Here is a 27028-nt window from a genome sequence, read left to right on the forward strand (position 1 = left end):
GTGTAATGGCAGTGTCCTGAATGCTATACAACTGCATTTGCACTGATCTGTGTACCTCCAAAATGAATTTCTAACACTTTTGAAGTCTCCATGAAGCCTGCGTGTCGCTGGGAGCTGGAAGCGCGACGCAACGAGAAGAAGCGTGTCGCCGCCGCAGCTGTAGTCATCGCATCGCCGGAGAAGTGTGCCGCCACCGCATCTCCCTGAAGCGTGCCTTCGTCGCAGCTGTCTGCTGTCGCATCACCGGAGAGGCGCGGTGCAACCATGAGGGTCAGCATCGCATCATCGGAAAAGCGTGTTGCAGGGCCGGTCGCGGCTCCAAAGTACAGAGTCGCCGCAAGGCTGCCAGGGTGTGTCGCATCGTCTCAACGTCGCAGAACGAGAACCTACGCATCACCTCCTCTCCGGTAAGGATCAAGACGCATCCCCTACTCTGCGCAAGCATTGAGGCGTGACGCATCGTCTCCCCCGTAGCAAGGAACCAACGCATCTCCAACGCTGCAAGCCTTTTGTTTATTTTGTGTTACGCATCCAGGTACTTTTGTGAGAACTTTCGCATTTACCAACAACTTGAACTAAGCTAATGCTACCATCTTTAAGTCAATTTTGAGTACAGTATTGTGGATTTTTGACGTTTGTCTGATTTTTATAAAACCTGTGTGGTGTCCATTTGTAATGTTTTCACTGTATTACTGTATGTGTTCGCAAATACTTAACACACTGCCTCTGAGGTAAGCCTGTCTGCTCGTGCCAAGCTACCAAGGGGGTGAGCAGGAGTTATCTAGTAGTGTAATCCCCTTTCCCTGACTTAGAATCAAGGGTCCCAATTTGGTCAAAGGTACCTACCTCTGCCAACTAGAGACCCCCAGTTCTAACAAATAAGCATTGGCAAAGCCAACAGGTCTCGCTTTTGAGATCAATTGGCCTCTCCAATGCCTTTTGCTCATGCTGTACAGCATAACCAATAGGAGGAAAAAAGGTGGGTTGATGGGGCTGCTAGTGGCAGTGGCATTTTACGGGTGCATGTACTGGCATGCATCATGATGTATGCATTGTAACGCAGGTACAATTTTGTTTTTTTTCTATTTACCAATCAAAGAAGGATTTGAAAATAAAAAAAATATATCATAATGAAGTGGGGAGAAAGTACTTTCATTCTGAAAGCAGAATAGCTGGCACCAATTTAATGCCTGGCTCTCCAGAAAAAGAATAGAGCATGGGGGGATCGCATGGACAACAGAGGAGTGGGTCCGGTTAGTGGGTGGGGGGAGGAAGGGAAAAGCATACGAGCGAGAGAGCAACAAAGAGGGTGGGAGAGACACACATGAGGGAGAGAAAAAAAAGTGGGTTAAAGGGAGAAGCACACGGATAGAGCAACACAGAGTGCGGGGGAGGAGCACACTGATGTAAATGAGCAGTAAAAAGTGTAGGGGGAGAGAAGCACACAAGGCAGGAGGGTGGAATAATATGCACTTCCATGAATCGCTTAAGAAGGCGGCAGCGGGGGAGGAGCCTAGCGCGCAACCAAGATGGCCGCGTAGGTGCGAGGTTCCCGAGGACCTCTGCAACCTCCTACGTTTATCCTGTCTTCATCCTGCATCGGTTGAGGGGACTGTGTCGGTGAGCCTGAGCCGAGGTGGTACCCGTTTCCCGTTTTCGAATCGGACCTCGGGTGCCGGAGTGAGCACCGATTGAAGTTTGCGGCCTACTTCTCTCCTGACCCCGGATTCGCGTTTGGGGGCGACCCAGTGGCAAAGTGAACAACAACGGCGGGCTGGGCCTGGCGAGTCGCGTACCCCACACTTTCACTTTCACTTTTGCGCCCCCTTGCCGTTTTCGCAAGTGGGATCACGGCGCTCTTTGTGTTGGGGTGGCCTCGCTGGGAGACCCTGCCTGCCTGCCTGCTGTGGCCCGCTCTGCCGTCCTGGGGTGGCCCCCCGGAGCTCGTGGCCTTGATTGCTTGCTCTTCACTGCGTGACTGGTGCGGGTGTGAGACCCGCGACGATGGCCACGAAGCAGGATGGGGATCGTTTGAAGGCCAAGTCAACCCGGCGTGGCGCCGCACATCAGGCCAACATCATGGACCGCTACACCCTCCCGAAGGGGTCTCCCGGCGGATCGCACAAGTCCTCTGAGTGCCCCCCGGATGCCCCGGACTTGCCCACGGATCTGTCTTTGCAAGACGTCATGAGCGCCATTGCTGAGATGAAGGCCTCGGTGGGCCAGCAGTTCGACACTTTAGCGCACAAAATCGACGCGGTCCTCATTGATGTCAACCTTGTGAGAGCTGATCTCTCTAAGACCAACGACCGGGTCGACTCTTTGGCCCACACCGCATCGGGCCTCACGACTGAGGTGGCGGCCCTTCAAACGGAGGTGCACCGGCTCCGTCAGGCGAGTGCGCTCATGGATCGGCGCCTGGAGGACTCCGAGAGCCGGGCCCGGAGGAATAATATCCGCATCATCGGAGTGCCCGAGGGGCGGGAGGAGTCGGCGGCGGATCTCTTCGTGGAGGACCTGATCACTACCCATCTCCAGCCTCGAGGGCTGAGTAAATTCTTTGCCGTGGAGAGGGCCCATAGAGTTCCCGGGGGCAGACCGAAGGTTGGAGCCCCTCCACGGCCTCTTATTGCCCGTATCTTTAACTTTCGGGACCGGGATGCGATTTTGCAAGCTTCCAGACTGCAAGGGCCGAACATGGAGGTGAACTTTTATCCTGACTTCACCCAAGCGGTCCAGAAGCAGAGACTGAGTTTCCTGGGCGTCAAGCGGCGGCTTCGAGGCATGAACTTCAAATACGCCATGCTCTTCCCGGCCAGGCTGCGGGTGGAGGTGGATGGTCGCACTCACTTTTTTGACCGTCCTGAAATGGCCGGGGACTGGCTGGACACTTTGTCTGGGGGTCATGATCGGGATGGCGGGGGGGGGCTGCGGGAGGAGATTGCCCACTGGACCGGGTCTGAGGTACTGATGCCGGGGCTCACTCCGGATGACGCGGCCACTTTCGGCCAAGCTTAGGGTCTTTTGTTTGTTGTACTCGTCTCCCCTCATTTGGAGGCTGTGCGGGGTCTTGAGGGGGTACTCTTTCCTCCTCTAGGGGGTCTAGCTAGTTCCACTTATATAGGGGCGACAGGCACACTGCAAGTTGGGGGGGCTGTCTGGGCTCATGCAGGGGTGCAGGGAGGGGGGAGTTTTGTTGGGGCGGTTGGGTTGGGGTGGGGTATTGTTCATTTGTACCACAAGGCAAAAGTATTGTTGTGCTATTCCTAAAGTGCTCTCGAGGGGACGATTGATCGCTTTCGGCTATGATGGGGGGTAGGGGACTGAGTCTTTTGTCCTGGAATGTCAATGGACTGGGGGACAGGATAAAACGGGGTGTGGTCCTGCAGTTTCTGAAACGAATTTCACCTGATATAGTTTTTCTGCAGGAGACGCACCTCATTGGCAACTCCTTTCGTGCTATGAATCGAAGGGGCTACCGCCTTCTGGCCCATTCGGGCTTCACGTCTGGTTCCAGGGGTGTGGGCATCATGGCTAAAACCTCGCTCCCATTGGAAGTTGATGAGGTGCTCCATGATGACAGGGGACGTTACACGGTTCTGGTGGGTAGAATGGAGGGCAGAGTGATTGTTTTTGTTTCTGTCTATGTCCCGCCAGGGTTGCAGACGACTACTTTTGCGGATCTGGGGCGCCTCCTCCTTGGCCTTCCGGAGGAGATTCTAGTGGTTGGGGGGGATTTTAACGCGGTGGTTTCCGGAACTGAGGACCGTCACCCCCCTAGGGATCTCCCCCATGCCCAAGCGTAGTTATCTGGCCTCTTGGATACTTTGGGGTTGGTGGATTGTTGGCGTTTGAAACACCCTACGCAGAAACAGTATTCCTTTCATTCCGGGGCCCATGGCAGTCTCTCAAGGCTAGATTATGTCCTGGTGCCAGCGGCGCATGCGGGGAGGATCGGGGAGGTGCGCCATTTGGCGCGGGGTATTTCAGACCACTCCCCGCTCCTGTTGCACTTCGACATTCTCCCAAGGGGGGAGGGTAGGGTGGTCCCGATTAATCCCTGGTACCTGCGTGACCCCACCATTCGCGCAGAATTGGTTAAATCCCTTAAGCGATATTTCGACGATAATGTGGGGTCAGTGTCATCGGCGGTCTCCCTGTGGGAGGCTTTCAAGACGGTACTCCGGGGGGAGGCCCTGTCCCTTATTTCCCATTCCCGGAAGCGCGAGCGGGAGGAGGTGACCCGTGTTGAAACTGAGATAACCGAGTTGGAGGGTGACCTAGAATGTGGGGTGACGGATGACAAACTACATGTTCTCCGACTCAAGCAGGCGGCCTATAAGGCCCTCGTCACGGAGGCGGCCAGGGGCCTCAGTAGAGAGCAACAGGGGAGACTGTATGATGTGGGTGATAAGGCTGGGAAACTGATTGCGTGGCTGGATAAAAAGGAGAGAGCGAGTCGAGTTGTCCCGTCGATTGAGAAACTGGATGGTGTGTGTGTCACTGAACCGGAAGAAATTGTTGATTGCTTTGCAGAATATTTCCGTGGGGTGTATTCCCCGGTGTCCTTCCGCTCGGAAGATGATTCCCATGCCCTGCTCAGGGATATCGCGCTGCCTTCCCTTTCGGAGGAGGACAGGGTGTCGTTGGATGCCGCCCCAACATCTGAGGAAATTGCCCTCGCCATACGTTCGGTCGCTTCCGGCAAGGCCATGGGTCCTAATGGTCTTCCTATCGAATTGTACAAGCTGCGACCGGATACGCTGGCGCCGCATCTCCGTGCTATGTTCCTCGCGGCCCGTTCGGCGGGTTCCCTCCCGCTAGACCAGCGTCTGGCTACTATTGTGGTTATTCACAAGGAGGGGAGGCCGCGGGACCGGGTCACGTCCTACAGGCCCATTTCGCTGCTGAATGCGGAACCCCAAATTCTCGCCAAGGTGTTGGCCAATCGGCTGGTTAGCGTGGTGTGCGATCTGATTCACCAGGATCAGTCCGGTTTTATCCCTCATCGCAACACTGCGCTCAACCTGCGGCGCTTGCATGGGGTGCTCGCGCGTGTCCCGTTCATACGGGAGCCGGCCATTTTGGCGTCCCTGGACGCCACTATGGCGTTTGACACACTTGAGTGGCCATATATTTGGGCGACGATGGCGAAGTTTGGGTTTGGCCCGGGATTCATCGGTTGGGTGAAATTGTTGTATTCCGGACCGCTGGCGCAGGTGGCTGTAAACGGTAGAGTGTCGGCTCCGTTTGAGCTGGGCAGGGGCACGCGGCAGGGCTGCCCGTTATCGCCGCTCCTTTTCGCGCTTGCCTTGGAGCCCCTGGCGGAGTGGCTGCGGTGGCATCCTTCTATCCGTGGTCTCCAATGGACCCCCGAGTATGAGGACCGCGTATCTCTTTACGCTGATGATATTCTTTTGTACCTGGCTTCCCCGCGTAAATCGCTGATAGTGCTGGTTGATGTATTGCACTCATTTGGCCTCAACTCCGGCCTAGTCATCAATTGGGCTAAATCTTGTGTGTATGTCCTCTCTGGGGAGGCTCCTATCCTTCCGCGGGGTTGTCCTATCCAGATTGCCCCGCGGGGCTTTAGGTACCTGGGTATCTTCATTACCCTGGACGCGGAGGCCCGGTATAAACAGAACTTGCTTCCCCCCCTCCAGCGCCTGAAGGATGATGTCGCGCGTTGGAGGCGCTTGCCGCCCTCGCCGCTCGGCCGGGCGGCATTGTTTAAGATGATGTCGCTGCCACGTTTCCTGTACGCCTTACAGAACACAATGGATGTTGTCCCGGCGCGCTACTTTCGCGAGGTGGAGAGTTTGCAGCGCCGCCTGTTCTGGGAGGGTAGACCGCGTATCGCCCTGGCGAAGCTGACGCTCCCGTGGTACGACGGGGGGGTTGCCCTCCCAGACATCAAGCGATATTACTGGGCCTCCCAGCTGGCTGCGATAAATCACGGCCTTTACGGACCCGCTCTAAACCCGGCCTTTGAGATGGATAAAATGTTACTGCCGGGCGGCGACTATAATCGGGCGCTTTATTCTAGCTCGCTCGACACACGTCTGACGGGCCCCACGCGGGTCATGGTGCGAGTGTGGCACGCGGCTAACTTGGCGATGGGGTGGAAGGATCGTTTGACCCGGGCGACACCACTATACGCATCTGAGCGGCTGGGCTCCCTGTGGACCTCAAAGGGCTTTGAGAAGTGGGACATGATAGGCATCAGCAGGGTGGGCGATCTCTGGACGAGGGGGGGATTCAAAACGTTCGATGTGCTGCAGACGGAATTCCAGTTGCAGGACAGGGAGTACTTTCGATATATGCAGATCCGTCATACGTTGTGCTCCGTATTCCCGGACGTTGCCTCCATCCCGGAGTACGCCCCTCTGGAGGATAGAGTGCTAGATGGGCATGTACTGGACACCACGATTTCATTAATTTACAAAAAACTCATCAATGATCGCTCGGGACTGCTGACTGGCCTTCGTGAGGCATGGGGGGCTGATGGATTGGAGCTGGATGACGAGGACTGGGTGTCTGCGGTGGCCTCCCCGAAAGAGGTGGCCATACCGGCTCGCCTTCGCTTCGTCCAGCTCAAGATACTCCATAGGGTCTATGTTACGGGGCCGAGTCTGATGCGTATGGGCTATGCTGTGGACGGGTTGTGTAAGCGTGGGTGTGGTTCTTTGGGGACCTTTCTCCATATATTGTGGGAATGCCCGGAGGTGGCGCGATTCTGGCGTGGTGTGCACGAGGTCTTGCAGGCAGTTACGCATGTGCCGCTGCTGCCCGAGGCGAGGAGATGTCTCCTGAATGTGTGGGAGCCAACCGACTACTCAGTGCCGCAGACGTGGTGGGTGACTCTGGGATATATGGTGGCCAAGCGTGATATTGCGCAATTGTGGGGTTCCCAGAGGTCACCGACTGTCTCGGCGTGGAAGGACAACATGGATTGGTGTATGTTTCGGGAAAAGGTGGTGTATGTTGCGAGAGGTAAGCCTGGGAAATGGGTGAAAGTGTGGGGCCCCTGGAACGCCTACCGTGGGGGAATCTGTACCACGCCGCTGACGCCGGATCCGTCACCGGCCCCGTCTCCTTAGCCTGCTTGTCTTCCTGGTTCTGGGCTTGAGTTCACTTTATCTCCGTCCCGACCTATCCCCCCCTTGATATTCCTGTGGTCCGGTAGGGTCCCCCCCAGGGGAGCACATGCTATTGTTTCCGATTGTGGGTTGCCTTGTGGACTTGTTTTCTTCGTTATTTATATAAAAATGAAACCGTTGTGTGGGGTCCGGATGGTGTGGCTGCCAACGCTTCTTTCAACTCCTGTGATCTCTCTTCTGCCGCAGCGTGTGTTCTACTGTTTGTATTATATGCTCTTTCTGTCTGCTAGCGGCCGGCCTGAAGGTTGTAGGCCCATCTTTGTATATCTTTTGGATTCTGTAATAAACGGTTTAAAAAAAAAAAAAAAGAAGGCGGCAGCGGTCAGAAGCATCATTCTGCAGGTACAGGCATGCGTCAAGACGTATGTGGGTGACGCCAGTAAAGCTTTGTTTTATATTTACGGATCCAAGATGGATCTAAAAAGAAAAAAAATGCATCAAAATGAAGTGGCAAGAAAGTGCTTTTATTTAGAAAGCAGAACGGCTGGCCTTAATTTGATGGCTGGTCGTCAAAAAAAATTGGGCCTGGGGCAGCGGAGGAGAAGGTCTGGATAGCAGGTGAAGGAGAGGAAGAGAAGCACACAGGGAGGAAACAACAAGGAGGGCAGGGTGAGAACCAAAGTGAGGTGAATAGAGAAACACACAAGGGAGCAGCACGGAGCATAGGAGGAGAAGCATACAGATGAAAGCGAGCAGCAAAGAGTGCAGGGGGAGAGAAGCACATGAGGGAGGTAGCTAGAAAACACATGCACTATCATGGAGTGGTTAAGCAAAAAGAAAAAAGTAGTTTTCTAAAAGTGAGCAGTGGAGAAATACAAGTAAAGACAATATGCTCCAAGGGAGGGCAAACAAAAGATGAACAGGGCAAACCATTGAATAAAAAAAACAAGCAAATGAGTTTGGCAATACAGCTATTATAGCCATTATAAGCCATTATAAGCAATCGGTAGGCCTTAAACCCACTGCACTTTCTTGGTAAGGTGACAGCAGGTTGCAGGTGTTTTGTAGGCCTGACCCTAAACACGCATTGGTAAAACCAATATGTTTTGCCTATGCGAGATGTATTGGCTTTGCCAATTAATTTTTTACATGTTGCACAGCAGCATGAGCAGCAGTGCAACATGGCTTTAAGTCATATTGTTTTTGTTCCATTAAGCCATGTTGCACTGCAGGCTGCCTTGCTCTGCAACCTGTAAAAACAAACACACAAAAAAAAACAGTGCAGACAGTTAGGGGGCAAGCAACAAGAGGAAGGAGAGCGGGGTAGAGAGTGGGAGGGTAAAAAAACAGAGACAGCAGGAGGAGGGTGTGGGTGGGTAAAGAAACTACAGACAGCTGGAGGAGGATGGGGTAGTATAAGAGAAACAAAGTACTAACACTGGGAGGAGAGCGGGGTGGGTAAATAAACCGAAGACAGCGGAAGGAGGCCGGAGGGGTGGGTAAATGAACCACCGACAGCAGAAGAAGGGCAGGGATGAGCAAAGAAGCCACAGGCAGAGGGAGAAGGGCAGGGGAGTGCATGAACAAACTACGGACAATGGGAGGATGACAGGGGCGATGGGGAACCACAACAGTGGGAGGAGGGTGGGCTAAAGCGACATGAGGTAGCTGTAACAGCAGGAGGAGGCCAGGAAGAGGGAGACTCTACAAGAGTGCGTGTTAAAAAGTAAAACAAAGAGTACCTACAGATGTCTCAAGAATCTGTGTTTGGTCAATGCTATACGGTAGGGACACACACAAAGCTCCAAGGTGAAGTCTAGGCAAGGAGGAGGCTCTGGCCAATAAGAATCAAGGAAACAAGAGTGACATGGGAGCCAACCAATGGTAAGTAATAGGCAGGATCTAAGCCCGTTTTAAGCTTTTTAAAAAACATTTTACACGATATTTCACAAGCACAGTGCAAGCGCTGTGCAGGCAAAACCTAAAATGACTAGGTGGATGTGGCTGCCCAACTCTGAAAGTTTGAACAGGTAAGTTTGCCTCTGTCCCCTTTTTGGGATCCTTCCTTGTGGTAGGTGTCCAGTTTGAGTTCTTAATATTGTGCATAAGTGCATTTCTAACAAACAAATCCTCCTTTCACAGACATGCACAACCACAATCACATTCTTCTCAAACATTGACACTGAGGGCCTAAATCAAGAAGGCAGTGGCAAGTATCTTGATATTTGGCTTATACCTATGATTTGATGAGCTTCACACTGGTTGAATTTAAAAAGTTTACCTTTAACTACCAGAATATAAGCATGTATGGTGTTCGCATTTCAGATGATGCAACTTTCTATCCCTCCCTATATTTGTGGGTACTTTCCACTTAGGAGAAGCTATATGTGGAGGATGGTTAGAAAGTGCTAAACATTTTCAAAATAGCTTTCATTTCCTTTTGTCTTAAAATGGGCAAATATGCTCCATGAAATGTCTCTCCTTCCTCCACAATCTGTATGATCATTTAGGTGGGAGGGCAAATAAGCATAGGAAATGCATGACAAGTTATGTGAATACCATCTCTTTAGGGTGGACGCAAGTTGTTTGCATTGGTTTCATCAAACAATCAATCCATGCGCAAGAACAACTAATTCTACATATTGTGCAATTAGAAACTCATTTTGTGACTCACCAATCAGTCTGGCATTTCGTAGAAATGACATTCGCTGTGTATGTCACATTTACTCACAGGAGATCGCTTTCAGGAAGAAACTGAAAATATACATTGAGAAAGTTGATTTCAGTACATCAAAATGCATTCTTTGCTGTGGCTTCAGCAGTGCTATATTTCAATCTGGAATATGAATCATACAGGAGTGTTAGTTCATGTGTGACTTTTGTTGTATGAAAAGGAAAAAAATATACATTCATCACATGGGTACATGCTGCTATTAGTATCTGCCATCATCAATAAGAGAGCCTTTTTACATGAGCTTACACCTCATGGTGGCTCAGCTGTGTGGTAGATGGCAATGGTCTTCGACTATGTATGGTCAGGTTGTTTTGGTATTCTACCTCTGTATAGGGAGTATGGGGATGCACGCTGCAAGGTAGAAGACTGTTCTGTTTGATAAGCACTGCCTGTGTGTATAATCGCAGCGCTTATCTGAAATTAATGGACGCCACCACACATGCTGGTGTATATCAAATGACCACGAGGTGCAGGCCACGAGTCATGTGCACAACTACAGCTTAAAAGAATTTCCTCTAAACTCTCCAAACCATGGTTTAATGATTGTCTTAATTCCGAAAGAAGACATTTAAGACTTGCAGAAGAGCTGTGGAGGTCCCTTGAGCATCTCTACCTCTTGAGGTCCCTGAGAAGCATATAGAATAAATGCATCCAATGCTCGAAGGTCACCTTTTTCAGAATACAACTAGACCAAGCAAAAAACCGTCCCAAAAAATTGTTCGAACTCATCAAGTCCCAAGCTAATAGTCATTCTAACCTCTCGTCACTGGGTCAAGAGACACTGCCGAATTGTGAAGAATTTGCCGATTTCTTCACAGATAAGTCTATTAAGATTTAAACTGATTTGCTCTTTGCCTGTGATCTCCTGTTGATCAGTCCACTGATCACCCTCCGTCCCCTAGGCTTGGCCATCATCACCTCTGCGCAGCCCTAACTCCTCAAAAATGATGCATCCTGGAGTCTGTTCCAAACCTTGGATGAATGCACTATACAGAAAATGTTGTTGACTTTGAAACCTTCCAATCACTACAACGACCCTCTGCCTGCGAACCTTTTCCTGGAATTTAGATCCTCCTTATTAACATTGTGAACTATGATCGTCAATGCATCCCTTCGGCAAGGTGCTATTCCGGAGTGCCTAAAATCGGGTCAAGTTACTCAGATTCTAAAGAAACCAGCTGCTGATCCCACGGACCTTCATAATTTTCGCCCAATCTCTAATATCCCCACCTTGGCAAAGCTCCTGGGGAAATGTGTACTCGCCCAACTCTGTAACCACATCGACCAGTTCCAACTCCTGGACCAATGCCAATCTGGTTTCCGCCCGGGCCATAGTACAGAGTCTGCGCTAACGCACATTGTCGATGATGCGCTAAGAATGTTGGACCATAATGAGTCGTGCCTATTGATCCTTCTTGACCTTTCATCAGCTTTCGATACTGTCAAACACGATAACCTAATTGACCTCCTGAAACACAGGATGGGGCTGTCTGGGCCTGTACTAAACAGGTTCTCTTCTTTCCTTCAGAATGAATCCCAAAGCTTCAAGGTGAACCAATTCCTGTCCCATCCTGCACCAGTCCCTCTGGGGGTTCCCCAAGTCTCAGCACTTTCTCCCACGCTCTTTAACTTGTTCATGGAGCCTCTGACAGAAATTCTGAAAGCATCCAGGGTTAACTATCATATGTATGCGGACGATACCCAACTACACTTGAAGATCAACCCCCCCCCCCCCCCGAGGACATTCAGTTCCTCAACTCAGTCCTGCTGGATACACAAAGTTGGCTGACACGTAATCACCTGAAGCTAAATGCTCTAAAAATGGAATTCCTCCTAATCTCACCCCACAAACAATCTCCGGTCTTGGAACAATGGCTGAATCAGCTTACGGCTCTTAACTGTAGACCTCACCTTGTTGATTCGGCATCCTCACTGGGTATTATATTAGACAAAAGTCTGAACATGCCGAAGCACATCAGTTCCCTCACCAAAGGAGCGAACTTCCAACTCAGTATCCTAAGGAAGCTCAAACCCTTTCTCCCTGCTCATGACCTAAAGGTTGCAGTCTAAGCAGTAGTCATCTCAAAGCTGGACTATGGTAGCAAATCGCTTTGCGGCTTGCCCAGAGTGAAGATGGCTCCTCTTAGGGTGGCCCTCAATTCTGCTGCTAGGCTGATTACTAGCACTAAAAAATACAATCACATTCATGTAGTTCGAGAGCCTCCAGAAGCGCCAGCACCCTTTTATTCAAAACACAAAAATAAAAAATAAAAAAGACCTATAATCGAGCCTTCTCAGGTATGGCTCCAAAGGATTTGGAACACCCTTCCCACTGAAGTCACGGTGAACCCTTCCACTGTCCTCTTCAAAAAAGAAGTCATAAGGCTCCTGATGAAGAAATTTCTGCCTCAATTGGGCTTCCTCATCTGAGTCTGGGACATAGATGTTGATTTGTGGCCCAGCTGCCTGGCTCACGAGAATGTTGGACATTATAAGATGTGGATTTTTTGCTTTGTTGATTCTGTGGCATTTGATTGTGCCCCTCCTGTTGCATAAACTGTAATGCGCTCTGAAATCCTCAATGGTCATGTTCGCGCTATATGAACCTTTCCAAATAAATAAATAAATGTGAGTCATGTGTGACTTGGGTCATGTGTGACTGGTTCATTTACGTTTTCTCCCCCCACTCACTTGTGAGATGGGACGATCTGTGTCCTAACACAACATTCCTCCTTTTCCCAAATAAAACAGAACATAGGATTAACAAACCAAAAATAGAAAAACAGGCATAGCGATGATACATTTGCAAACAACATGTACAAAACTGTGTCATCACAGACGCCGTCTTCATTACCTGTAAAGATAACCAGAAAAACATTATCTAGGCAATAATACATTCAAACTATAGAGGAGGACTATATTCAGATCAACATACAAAATCCTTAAGATTCTTGGATGGCACTGGTTTGGGATGTAAATCATATCTATCCATGCCTTGCTGATTGGGACCAGGTTCATTTGTTTCCCCTTTGCCCACTCTCAGATATGCACGGCTGGTATCCCTCCGATGATTTGGTGGAGACTCCAAGAAAACAGTTGACTGGTGGTGACCATCCAGACCCCTCTGCGGTGACAAATGGGAGGGGCAACTACCATTAAGCAAACTTGTCATATCATCATCCCCCATAGAATCAGTAAAAGGGGACATACCGCAAACATTTGCTGACTCACAGTTTGAAAAAAGATACATTCCTCATTATTCTCTCATCTTGCTTCTGTGCAGTGATCATACTTCCTTTCACAGCACTTACTTTACATGGCTCACTTTCAAATGGCAAAAGAAATTTGTGTCCCAGGCGTTGATTTTTGACAAGTACCAAGTCACCAACTTAAAAATTCTGCACATGGCCCACTGCTTCTGTGATGTGCCATAATTTCATGCATTGCGTTTCTGTAGCCTTTTCTCTGATCGTCAAAATTTGCACCACATGGGGGAGGTTATCACCTACCACCTGATTCATGCACAACATGCTAGGAGACACTCCAGTAGCAGTATGTGGAGTGAGACGGTACTCACAAAGGAAAGTATACAAAAAACAGTCCATGTTCTGGCCATTAGCTAGTGCAATTCTCAGGGATTATTTATTTAAGATTTGCGTGAAACGTTCTATGTCACCAATAGCTTGTGGCCAGCGGGGATGATCTTCCGAGGGTCAACGCCTTGTGGAAGAGGTGTGGCACAGCAGCCAGGGTGCCTGACTCAAGAACACGGGGTTCACGGTTAGACGTCCGCGCCAGGTTAGCCCAGTACCATGTGACTCTGGGCAATAGCTAGCTTAATCTTCCCGAGGGCCCCCAGTGCCGGGACACCTCTCTGTAGGTAGCTGTGCGCTTTACAAATGCTGGTATTTCATTATATATTACTATGCAAACTCCTGACTAGAAAAGTGGGGACCTTTGTCCGTCCTGAGATCTTTTAACAGTCCATGGGTTGCCATGACTTTTTCCACCTAGGGTACGATCTGGTCGGCGGTCGTTGACTCTAGAATTTCGACTTCCAGGTATTCTGAAAAATCACCTATTATTATCAGTATGTGTTAGCCGTCGGGCAGACCACCAAAATCAGCACTCGCTCACTGCCAGGGAATAGGGGGAATGGTTTCACTGATAAGAGGTGCTGGCAGAACTGCTGGACCAGCAGCTTGGCACATTGAACATTGTCTCACTGTGCGTTCCACCCAGTCATATAGACCAGGGAACCAGACCTTTCACCAGAGCCTGGACTTTGTCTTCACCACTCCCTGATGTGCAGAGTGGGTTAGATTGACCACCTGTTTTTGTAGTGACGCCGGAATGACCAGCTTAGTTCCTCTTAGTAAACATCCTTCTGGAGAAATAGCAAGTTCATGCAGGACGTTATGTAACAGTGACAATGTAAAACGAGTATCATCTGTTTGAAAGGAGGCATTATGAATGAGGGTGTGTCAGTTTCCAGAAACAAGTGCTGACACTTCTTACTGAAAACAGTTGTCTGACTGGGTAGTGATTATAAGGTCATCCAGGGAGAGTGGCAGTGACCTTGACTGCTCTACCAATAACCGCATGTACTCTTTCACATCTTCAGCATCCGCTTCTTCACTGACAGTGGCGGGCCTCGCATGGCTCGAGAGATATTCAGCTGGGTTCTGAGACCATGGACAATACACTATGGTGAAGCGGCATTCTTGTAACTGAAGAATCCAATTTTCGATCCAAGGAGGTGGTTTTGACAAGGATCCTGTAAACAGAGGTATCAGCGAGTTGTGGTCCGTATGCACTATAAATGGTTTGCCGTAAAGGTAAAAGTGAAAATGGCGACACCACCAGTAGGCCGCAATAGCTTTCTTCTAGATATGAGAGTAGAGCTGTTCTGTATCTGTTAGAGCATGACTATTGTATGCTACCGGGGCCGATTCACCATCACCCTGTTTTGAAAGAGTATAGCCAGTAGGGCTGGCATCCATGGATAACTCTGATTCATGGCGAGGGTCAAAGTAAGCTAGATTGGTTTGTGCTGACAGGGCTTGTTTTATTGCTTGGAACACTTCCTCCTGGGCAAGCCCCATCCCCAGACTGCATTTGCTTTGGTCAGTTCCCAAAGAGGTGGTCATGTTTTGAATAAAACGGCTACAGTAGGTGACCATCCCCAGGAAGTTGCAGACACCTGTAATGCTGGCTGGAGCTGGGCCTAACTGAATATCTAGAACCTTTGTGGAATCGGCCATGACCCCCTGTTCAGAGAACCGGAACCTGAAGAAGGCAATTTCTTGTTGTTGAAAAGCACACTTTTCACTATGTAAGGTGAGTCCACTGTCCTGTAATCATTTGAAAATTGCCTTCAGCCTTTCATGATATCATGTGATAGTTGGGGTATACACTATAATGTCATCACTGACATTGATGACCACTTCAAGGCCAGCCAACATGCCCCTGATAGTACCCTGAAAAACTTCAGCTGCACTTGACACCCAGAAACTGAAGGGTTTGTATCTCCTTAGACACACGTATGGAGAAAGTAGTGATGGCTCTGCACTCTAGAGCCAGCAACAGCTGATAGTATCCTTCTCAGAGATCCATTTTTGAGAGCCATGTTGAATCATTCACTCCTGCCACGATATCATCTACGGTGGGCGTCAGGTGTCGTTCACACCAAATAGTCATGTTGGGTAGTCGCATGTTAACACAAATTCTGACTCCACTGGGTTGGTAGGGCTTTTGGGCGACTACAATCGGGTACACCCAGGGCTTAGGAACCTCCACTTTTTCAATGATGTCCTACTGTTGGAGTTTTGTCAGCTCATTTTCAACCTTTGGGAGCAGATGTGAGGCCACCCGGCGATGTCTCAGTGCAACCAGCTGAATTAATTCATCTATGTGGAGGTGTATGAGATGGTCTTTTAGACAACCAATGCCTTGGAACAGTGGCAAGAACTCATTTAGCAAATTGTCCACACTCACCAAATGCATTCTGCGAGCAAAAGACATCAAGTTAAGTCGCTCCACCTTGTGAAAGCTCAGAAGCATTCCCAAAACCCTTTTGGTGACATATATCTTGGCATGTATGGAACATTTGTGGTGAAAACCACCACCAGTTGGAGTGGCATTGAAGATCCATATGCAAAAGCTTGTGTGATGGTTGGGCGCAGGACAGGCTGTAATGGGAGAGTTTCCAACAAAGACTGTGCAATAATGTTTATTGAAGCCCCTGTAACACACCTTAGAGCTTGTGGTAGCCTGGGACCGGGTCTTCTTTTCGTCTGCTCCCCCATCATTATGAAATTGACAGACTCAGTCTTAAACGTTGCATTGTAGAGCTGCTTCCATGTGTGCGGCACGCTCTTTAGATAGCTCTTTTGATTGCTCTATCGTTAGTATCTGAGCTATGGACATACCAGTGACTTGTAGAATGTTCTCCCTTAGTTTAACACATGTTCAACCCTGTATGAACTGTGCATGAATCTCATCATCAGCATCGGGTAGCGTGCAGGTGCTAGCAAGTTCTTTTAGTCACACATAAAAAGTGTCTATTGATGCCTCAGGAAACTGCCTAGCTTGGCGTAGAAGGAATTGTTTGAAGTCAGGATTAGCAAGTGGTCCAAAATGCGCTGTGAGGCACTTTTCAGAGTGACATATGTAAATGGTGGGCCGACTTCCATTACCAATTTCCCTAGCTATTGAATGGTGGCACTCCTGAGATGCAAGAGCATAGGGCAACTGCGATCATTTTCTAAAGCTACCGCAGCAAAATAGTATTCTAGCCTCTCCACCCAGACTTTCCATTGTGCTGCCTACGCAGATGAGGGGCTGTGAGAAGTTGGCCTGGCATATGCTGGTCACTAGTTATAGTGGCCACCTTGCACCAGTCCAATTCGACTCTTGGTAGATAGGTTTAAAGACAACCTTTTAAAGAAAGCTATCCTAGTGGTAGCTGTGGAGAGCAGCCTTCAGGCTAAGTCTCTGAGGAATGTAAAGCAGCTTGTTTTACCTTATAATCTCTTGAATTACCAAATGAAAAGACACCACACAGGTATATATATCAAATATATATGTATTTATTTCTAAATATACTCTACTAATCTTTTTATGAGATTAGAGCCAGGTAAACATTAATAAGATCAACAGTTCTCAATAAATTAAGCACAAATATGGCTGTAGCCCTAGGGGCGTACCAGACCATATACTAAAATAGTGGTATAACAAACTCGACTTGCAAAAGTAAGAGGCCTAGGGCCTTGGGAATCGCTGGGGTTTCAATGGCAAATGTCGCGGTTTGTATTTTACAGTTCTAGGGCACTTCGGAATGGACAACAAGCAAACAACTTACAGGGTAAGTACTTCGATAGCCAATGCGCACTTGGGCACCGTAATGCCAGAGTTACCTCACCCAGGGAAGCCGGGTGCAGAGGTGTCCTTTGGTGTCGGGTCGCGATGCTGCTTTCAATGGGAATCGGTGAAGTCTTGCTGCTTGTGTCGTCGGGTGAAGTGTCCGTGGAAATCCTACGATGGATTGGAGTTGCAGGCCACCTAGAAATTGAGGGGACAGAGTTCAGAGTCACTTGCCAGTGACCGGTGGCCTTCAGGATAGATGACCACGACTGTCGAGTCTCTTCACGTCGCTGATGGTGTTTTGTCTCTTCGCCCACGTGGTCCAGGAGAGATAGAGGAAGACCAGCAGCTGGAGTTGGAGGGTCCCACAACGTCTGCAGCTGATGGCAGTGTCGGCACTCGGATCGGAGCCAACAAACCTTGGCAACTACAAGTCTCGTGTAGAATGAAGATCTTGGATGGTTCAGACCAGCAAGGTCCGATGGACTTACCCAGCAAGGGTAAGTGAGGGCAGGCCCAGAGCAACCAGGCGAGCCCTTGAAGTTGATATGGAAGTCTTCTGGAGGGCAGCTAGCCAACGGGCAAGCAACCGCGAAGACGCCTTTGCAGGAAAACTTCAGCAACAGCCCACGGTCACTCGGGACGAGGTAGGCCGCTGTTCTTTGGTTTCAGACCTGCTAGGGACTTGGATAGTAAGTGGTCCAAAGCACAAGTTTGTAGTTCGTTGTTCAGGGCTTGCACTTGAAATCAGTGCACGGTTCCCTGGTATTGCTGTTGCTCGTCACTCGTGGGGTCCAGATGCCACAGCTTCGCTGGGGACTCAAAATGGCCGACGAGAGGTCAGGAAATCAGCTGCAGGGGACGCAGGGACTTCGGGCTCCAGCGGGAGCGGTAAAGTTTGCAACCGTTCTTCAGTCCTTTAGGTGCCTGCCAAGCAGGGGAGTCACTCCTTGACTCCAAGGGAGATCCTTCGGTCTTCTAAAGGTAGTAGAAAGTTGAAGGGCCAGGATTCTTCTTCTTGAGCGTCGTCCAGGTGTAATCTGAATTGCATTGGCAATGTGTGGTATCTTATACTGATAAGATGGGAGGGACTAGCTCTATGGCCACTCCTCTAGGAGGGCCAGGGTAGTGGGTGGTTACACCCACTTCCCTTTGTCCAGTTTCGCGCCAGTACAGAGGCAGGCAGCCCCTGAACCGGTTTGAGCTGGCATATGCACAGAGGAGCCTACTGCTCCCCCAGTGCAGGACTTCAAAGCACTCTAAGAGTGCACCCACCCAGCTCCAATACACTAAATCCTGTCTGGGAGGTGGTGACACCTCCCTGTGACAGGAAACCCTTTGTTGAGCTCCCTCCACTGCGAGTTTCGGTCAGCAGCAGGAGGGCAGCCCGGTGTCTGTGCTGGTGGCATCCATTTTGTGATGCCAGGGCTCTAGATGATTTCTACCGTGTAGTACAGTGTGTACATGTCGTCCCCTCTGGAAGGGTGGGATCCTACTCCCACACCAGTTACTGGTGTGGGTGTAGGATTCCAAGTTGTTTGACACCAAACACGACATGTTTCGATGCAGTCATTCCAAAGTTAGCATTTACCGCGAGGTTATAATGCACTTAAGAGTATATGGTTTAACCGCATCCACAAACAGCAGCAGAGAATAGACTCTGCCAGCTGCAGAGGGGCCCTGCTCAGGCAGGAGCACCCCCTCACATAGTAAACCAAGCACCCTGCCCTCAGGATTGTTAGGGCCTGCTAGAGGGGTGACTGATAGGTTTATATGTGTGTGTATGGTGAGATATAGGCACCTATACCTCAGTGAGGAGTGCTAACACTACCTCACACAGGCTGCAGTAGCAGGCCTGTGGTGTCAGATTGTGGATGCTTCCCAGGGGTGGCATAATACATGCTGCAGCCCCTGGTAGGCCAGTGAAGTACCAATGCCCTAGGTACCTAAGGTACCATATACTAGGGGCTCACAAGGCACCACAGTATCCAATCACTAGTGCATCTAATATGCACACCAATCATTTAAGGGAGTAAGCAGATAGGCTGGGGTCCTGGATAGCAGGATCCCAGCCAGACTAGTCAAAAACCATTCAAACACCAGGAAAAAAGTGGGGGCAACCATATAGTCAGATTCCACCTTCCTACATAACCCCCCCCCCCCCCAAACGAAAGGAGATAAGGCTAACCTTGCCCAGTTAAGCCTTTATTTCCTGAGTGGCCATATAAGGAAGAACCTGCACTAGCATGGTTGCTCCCTGTCTCATGGTCCACTTGGGAAATCCTACCCCAAGGGGTTTTGGAGTTTCTCCAAAGTCTAGGGAAATTACCTGTATCGTTTTCTGGTACAGAAGTAGGCTGGTGGGGTGTCTGAGTGTGGAAGTGAGACCCTATTTGGGGTGGTCTCAACTTCCTCAGCACACTGGTCACCATGGAAGCCTTTCTGTCCATGACTGTGTCATATCTGGCCCTAAGGGTCAACCTCTGGCTGCCTACAGCTGGGGGTTGGGTCCCTCGGGTTGGAGTAGTGGAGGGCATTGGAATGTTTGGGGCAACTATGCCCCAGGTTTCCCTGTGCCCAACAAAGTCCATCTGGGGGGTACCTGTACCTAGGGGTAAAGGGGATCCCTCAGTTTGTAGAGGAATATTCACCTGGCTAGAATTACTCTGCTGGGTGTCCCTAATCTGCTGATGAGGGGGTTCCTCTGGACAGGGGCCCCTTAGGGGTCCACTGACCTCCATGACCGCTGCAGCCATGGGCTGACTGAGGCAGGGTAGAGAGGGGCAGGGTACCTGCTCCAGACTGGGTGCCACCTTGGAAGGTTCCCCTGCCATCAGAGTTGTGGCCAGGACAGGCCTGGCCACTTCTGGGGCAGTTACTTCACAAGGGGCAGGGGCAGGTCCCTTAGAAACCTGACCCTTACCTTTAGTCTGGTGGGGGAAGGACTGTTCCTCACCCCCTATGCTCTCTGTTTGTGTGGAGTGATCCATAGTTTTAGGCTTCACTCCCCTTAATTTCTCCTGGGGTGGAGGTGAGGCCCTCAGGGTCTCATCCACTCTCTCAGGGATGCCTAACATTCTTAAATGGGCATTGTGGTCTACCTCAGCCCAGGCTGAGATTTCCAGATCATTCCCCAGTAGGCAATCCACAGGCAAGGTTGGGGACACTGCCACTCTCTTTGGGCCAATGACCCCTCCCCAGCTGAGATTTACTACTGCCATGGGATGGTCTGTCCTAATTCCATCAATATTGGTCACCTGGTAGCTAAACTCAGGTAAAAGCTGTTCTAGGGGCACTAGTCTCCTTGTCACCATGGTGACACTAGCCCCTGTGTCCCTGTAGGCCACAGCCTTCTGACCATTGATCATAGGCTCTTGTCTGTACCTGCCCAAGGTATTGGGACTCATGGTAAAGTTGGCAAACCCCATGCCACCATCACAGACTAGAGCTGCTTGTGTAGGGGACCTGGTTAGGCCAGAGTCCACCTGAGTTCCCCAAGAAAGCCCAACTATTTTTTTGGGTGCACTCCTACCACCTGGGGGATTACTACCGGTAGTAACAGGAGGTGTTGGAGCTGCAGAGGGAGGAACATTTTCTTTATTGCCATTCTTTGGGCAGCTGGAGTCAGTTTTCCAGTGTCCAGGTTGCTTGCACACATGGCAATATGGCTTCTTATTGGAAGAGGAAGGATTTTGGGACCCACCCCCAGAACTGGGTTTTTGGGGCCCTTCAGAGGACTTTTCTGTTTTATCATCCCCACCTTTCTCTTTGGGCTTAGTGGAATCTTTCTTCTGGTCACCACCTTGGTTCTTGGGCCTAACCCTGGTTCTGACCCATTTGTCTGCCTTCTTTCCCAATTCTTGGGGAGAGGTCAGATCAGAGTCCACCAGGTACTGGTGTAAGAGTTGGTTTTGACAATTATTAAGGATCTGCTCTCTCATAATCAAATTATACAATCCTTTAAAGTCAGTGACTCTACTGCCAACTATCCAACCCTCCAGAGCCTTGGTAGCACAATCTACAAAGTCCACCCAATCCTGAGTCTGTGCTTTCTGGGTGTCTCTGAACTTGAACCTGTACTGTTCAGTGGTTAAGCCAAACCCATCTATTAATGCACTCTTCAGGGATTCATAATCATTAGCATCCTCTTCTCTAACAGTGAGGAGCGTGTCTCTCCCTTTGTCTGAAAAGGAGAGCCACAAGATTGCTGCCCACTGTTTCTGGGGGACCTGTTGAACTTTACAGGCCCTCTCCATAGCAGTTATCCATTTGTGGATATCAACCCCACTCTGGTAGGGAGGAACAACCTTGGACAGGTTCCTATGATCTGTCATGTAATCTCTGCCTCCAGGGACACTGTTGCTGCCACCAGGGGCATCTAACCCCTTCTTCTTTGAAGCTCTTTGGAGCTCGAAGGCTTCCCTATCTAAGGCCAATTGCTTGGTTCTGAGGGCAAGCCTAGCTTCCTCATACTGGAGCATCTTGAACTTTCTGTCAGAGGAGGTCTCCCTGGGAAAGTTGGAGTTCCTCTGTGGAATAGATTCTCTTCCAGAGTGGTATGACCTGTCAGAGTCCCTTGAGAGGGACCTAGGCCTGTCTCCCACTTTGTCAGCTCTCTTAGGGAGATTTCCTCTATTCTCTTCAGACCCATCTGGGTCTGGCCCTTCACCCACAGAGTCCAGGTCATCTTGATTTTCATCATCAGACCCAGAGACTATGTGTGACCCACCCCCTGATCCAGACCCACTAGCTCCTAGAGCTTGTCTCAGGTCATCTGCTACTAGCAGATCTATCAGGTGTTGTGATGAGGGACTCCTGCCCACCCTCAGATTTCTTGCAAAGCATAAGGCCTTCAGCTCAGTGTAAGCTATATCTTTGTACTGAGATGGGATGGACCCACTGGCTCCATCCTGGTGAAGCATACTAGTGTTGTGCAGTGTTGTACTACCTACACTAGTTGTGGCCTACTAAACCTAGCTTGAGCTGTAGCAAGGGTGTGCTTGTCCCTTCACAAACAGCTCTAAGTTCAGTAGAACTTATTGATACTAGCTTGACTTTATATGTACCTTGAGTACCTTAAGTGGTTTTCAGTTAGTAATTCAAATAGAGATTTTCTGGTAAAACAATGGCAAGCTGGAATCCCACACGCTGCCCACCAATGTGAGAAGTTGGCCTGGCATATGCTGGTCACTAGTTATAGTGGCCACCTTGCACCAGTCCAATTCGACTCTTGGTAGATAGGTTTAAAGACAACCTTTTAAAGAAAGCTATCCTAGTGGTAGCTGTGGAGAGCAGCCTTCAGGCTAAGTCTCTGAGGAATGTAAAGCAGCTTGTTTTACCTTATAATCTCTTGAATTACCAAATGAAAAGACACCACACAGGTATATATATCAAATATATATGTATTTATTTCTAAATATACTCTACTAATCTCTTTATGAGATTAGAGCCAGGTAAACATTAATAAGATCAACAGTTCTCAATAAATTAAGCACAAATATGGCTGTAGCCCTAGGGGCGTACCAGACCATATACTAAAATAGTGGTATAACAAACTCGACTTGCAAAAGTAAGAGGCCTAGGGCCTTGGGAATCGCTGGGGCTTCACTGATGCAGTGTTTACAGGTAAGTAATCGGCCCACAGGAGACGCGTGCAGTGTCTAAACACACACGCGGGTTTCAATGCGTTTCAATGGCAAATGTCGCGGTTTGTATTTCACAGTTCTAGGGCACTTCGGAATGGACAACAAGCAAACAACTTACAGGGTAAGTACTTCGATAGCCAATGCGCACTTGGGCACTGTAATGCCAGAGTTACCTCACCCAGGGAAGCCGGGTGCAGAGGTGTCCTTTGGTGTCGGGTCGCGATGCTGCTTTCAATGGGAATCGGTGAAGTCTTGCTGCTTGTGTCGTCGGGTGAAGTGTCCGTGGAAATCCAACGATGGATTGGAGTTGCAGGTGACCTAGAAATTGAGGGGACAGAGTTCAGAGTCACTTGCCAGTGACCGGTGGCCTTCAGGATAGATGACCACGACTGTCGAGTCTCTTCACGTCGCTGATGGTGTTTTGTCTCTTCGCCCACGTGGTCCAGGAGAGATCGAGGAAGACCAGCAGCTGGAGTTGGAGGGTCCCATGACGTCTGCAGCTGATGGCGGTGTCGGCACTCGGATCGGAGCCAACAAACCTTGGCAACTGCAAGTCTTGTGTAGAATGAAGATCTTGGATGGTTCAGACCAGCAAGGTCCGATGGACTTACCCAGCAAGGGTAAGTGAGGGCAGGCCCAGAGCAACCAGGCGAGCCCTTGAAGTCGATATGGAAGTCTTCTGGAGGGCAGCTAGCCAACGGGCAAGCGACCGCAAAGACGCCTTTGCAGGAAAACTTCAGCAACAGCCCACGGTCACTCGGAACGAGGTAGGCCGCTGTTCTTTGGTTTCAGACCTGCTAGGGACTTGGATAGTAAGTGGTCCAAAGCACAAGTTTGTAGTTCGTCGTTCAGGGCTTGCACTTGAAATCAGTGCACGGTTCCCTGGTATTGCTGTTCCTCGTCACTCGTGGGGTCCAGATGCCACAGCTTCGCTGGGGACTCAAAATGGCCGACGAGAGGTCAGGAAATCAGCTGCAGGGGACGCAGGGACTTCGGGCTCCAGCGGGAGCGGTAAAGTTTGCAACCGTTCTTCAGTCCTTTAGGTGCCTGCCAAGCAGGGGAGTCACTCCTTGACTCCAAGGGAGATCCTTCGGTCTTCTAAAGGTAGTAGAAAGTTGAAGGGCCAGGATTCTTCTTCTTGAGCGTCGTCCAGGTGTAATCTGAATTGCATTGGCAATGTGTGGTATCTTATACTGATAAGATGGGAGGGACTAGCTCTATGGCCACTCCTCTAGGAGGGCCAGGGTAGTGGGTGGTTACACCCACTTCCCTTTGTCCAGTTTCGCGCCAGTACAGAGGCAGGCAGCCCCTGAACCGGTTTGAGCTGGCATATGCACAGAGGAGCCTACTGCTCCCCCAGTGCAGGACTTCAAAGCACTCTAAGAGTGCACCCACCCAGCTCCAATACACTAAATCCTGTCTGGGAGGTGGTGACACCTCCCTGTGACAGGAAACCCTTTGTTGAGCTCCCTCCACTGCGAGTTTCGGTCAGCAGCAGGAGGGCAGCCCGGTGTCTGTGCTGGTGGCATCCATTTTGTGATGCCAGGGCTCTAGATGATTTCTACCGTGTAGTACAGTGTGTACATGTCGTCCCCTCTAGAAGGGTGGGATCCTACTCCCACACCAGTTACTGGTGTGGGTGTAGGATTCCAAGTTGTTTGACACCAAACACGACATGTTTTGATGCAGTCATTCCAAAGTTAGCATTTACCGCGAGGTTATAATGCACTTAAGAGTATATGGTTTAACCGCATCCGCAAACAGCAGCAGAGAATAGACTCTGCCAGCTGCAGAGGGGCCCTGCTCAGGCAGGAGCACCCCCTCACATAGTAAACCAAGCACCCTGCCCTCAGGATTGTTAGGGCCTGCTAGAGGGGTGACTGATAGGTTTATATGTGTGTGTATGGTGAGATATAGGCACCAATACCTCAGTGAGGATTGCTAACACTACCTCACACAGGCTGCAGTAGCAGGCCTGTGGTGTCAGATTGTGGATGCTTCCCAGGGGTGGCATAATACATGCTGCAGCCCCTGGTAGGCCTGTGAAGTACCAATGCCCTAGGTACCTAAGGTACCATATACTAGGGGCTCACAAGGCACCACAGTATCCAATCACTAGTGCATCTAATATGCACACCAATCATTTAAGGGAGTAAGCAGATAGGCTGGGGTCCTGGATAGCAGGATCCCAGCCAGACTAGTCAAAAACCATTCAAACACCAGGAAAAAAGTGGGGGCAACCATACAGTCAGATTCCACCTTCCTACCGGGGCCTTCTATGATGAAAGACTCAAGAGCAGGTACTAAGGCCATTGTAAGTCATAGCAGGTATGTGATTGCGCAGCAAATAGGGGTGCAGCAGGAAAAATAAACTAAGAAGCTTGTGTGGAGGAAAACTTAGAGACCATCAGGCAAAAGTCATTTGAGGGAGGCAGGGGTCCCCAGGATAGAAAAACCAGGAGTCACAGAGCAGCTATTTATGAGCTCTCTCCCCGTTTGTAAGTCTCTCCTGACTTTATATATTTTTTCCCTACGTTATTTTTTTATTTTTGTTTTGCATGTTATTAGCAGGCAGTAGGCAGCAGAATAAATCTCTCACCTCTTGATGTGCGTCTTTTTTGGGTGAGCGGGTAGTAGGCAGCACAACGTTCCAGGCAGCAGAATGGCGCAAAGAAGACTTGCCTATATTGGCCAGACCCGGTGTGGTGGGCGGGTCCAAGCAGGAGCACACGTAAACACCCTCCAAGTGCTAAAAGACACTAACAGGGAGCACGGTAAACGCAGCCCACCTCAAAATGGCATGAGCAGCTGCAGACCATGGCATGCGGCAAAGCCAGGGACCAGAGGGGAATGATCCCGCTGCCCGCTGCCAGCAGCAGTGACGTACTGGGTACCAGGAGGCTCTGGTGAGAGGCAGCGTGCTGTGCGCGGCAAGGCCCTGGCAGACAACAGGAACACTCCCAGCCACGAGCAACGATGCACTGGTCACAGGCAGTTCCGGTAGGTGGCGTAATACAGGAGAGCCACTGGACCGGATCAGTTGCATGGGACAGGAATGAACAGCACCCGCTCATTGCCAATTTGTTGTGTTTGATAAGCGCGGTCTGTGTGTATAATCACAGCGCTTATCTGGAATGAATGGACACCACCACAGGTGCTGGTGCATACCATATGACCAATAGGTGCGGACCTCTGTTCCTTATATTAACTACCCCATCACTTCATGGCCAATACCACTTGGGTTATGCGTGATAGATTCCTTTACTTTTTCTCCCCTCACGCCCTTTTGAGATGGTACGTTCCGTGACCCAACACAACAAAGAATACGTGAATGCTAGGTGCAGTATTCTCTGTCTATGCATAGGAAGTTTCAGTTAATTCAGTTTATTTATCTTTGTAAAAGTTCAAGCTCCAGTAAGTTCCATTCATACAAGTAACCCCTCACCAGGTGCTAAACTCAGTTAAGCTCGGCCCTTCTATCTATTATTGTTATTTGGTCTGCATTAATGTGACTATCTGTTACTGTAGCAGAAAACATTACCATTGTATATAAAATCCTATAAACTTGTTGAAATGTTCTTGCCTTATGCACGAGAGATCTGGTCAAGGTGGAACACAGGGGAATGACAATTCTTAAAACAGAAGTTTATGCCCTTACGAGTTCCTCAGAGTGTATTTCAGAGACTAGAGTCCTGACTTAATACTGGTCTTTAATTGCCCACAAGTATTTTGAGAGCCACAGAACTTAGCATCTACCCTTGCTTTGTTAGATCTAAATGCATCTGTAAAATCAATATGTGCAATCCTCATTGACAGGCTCGAGTGTACTCCTGTAGAGACAACAGTACACTCATTTGCAAGCAGATTAATAATAGCATTGCAAACATGGGCAAAGGCAAATAGCTTTTATAGCGATAATGTACTCATATTAAATTTGGCTTTACTCACAAAAGTATAAGCTATGCATATACGTGTTTTCTAAGTAATAACAATAACGTTTTTGTTGTTTATGATTATTTAAAGCCTTTGCAACTAGAAAAAACAGCTCAATTAATACAACAAAGATTGCCTTTATACATGGTAAAGCTATATTATCAGTAATTTAAAACATACTGAGGTTGCCAAGCTAATCAGCAAAATGAGTAATAGCTTGTTATTCCTCATTTGTAGCAGCACAAAAACTA

The sequence above is a fragment of the Triturus cristatus genome, chromosome 6 (genome assembly GCF_964204655.1).
Source record: "Triturus cristatus chromosome 6, aTriCri1.1, whole genome shotgun sequence".
In the NCBI taxonomy this organism is placed as follows: Eukaryota; Metazoa; Chordata; class Amphibia; order Caudata; family Salamandridae; genus Triturus; species Triturus cristatus.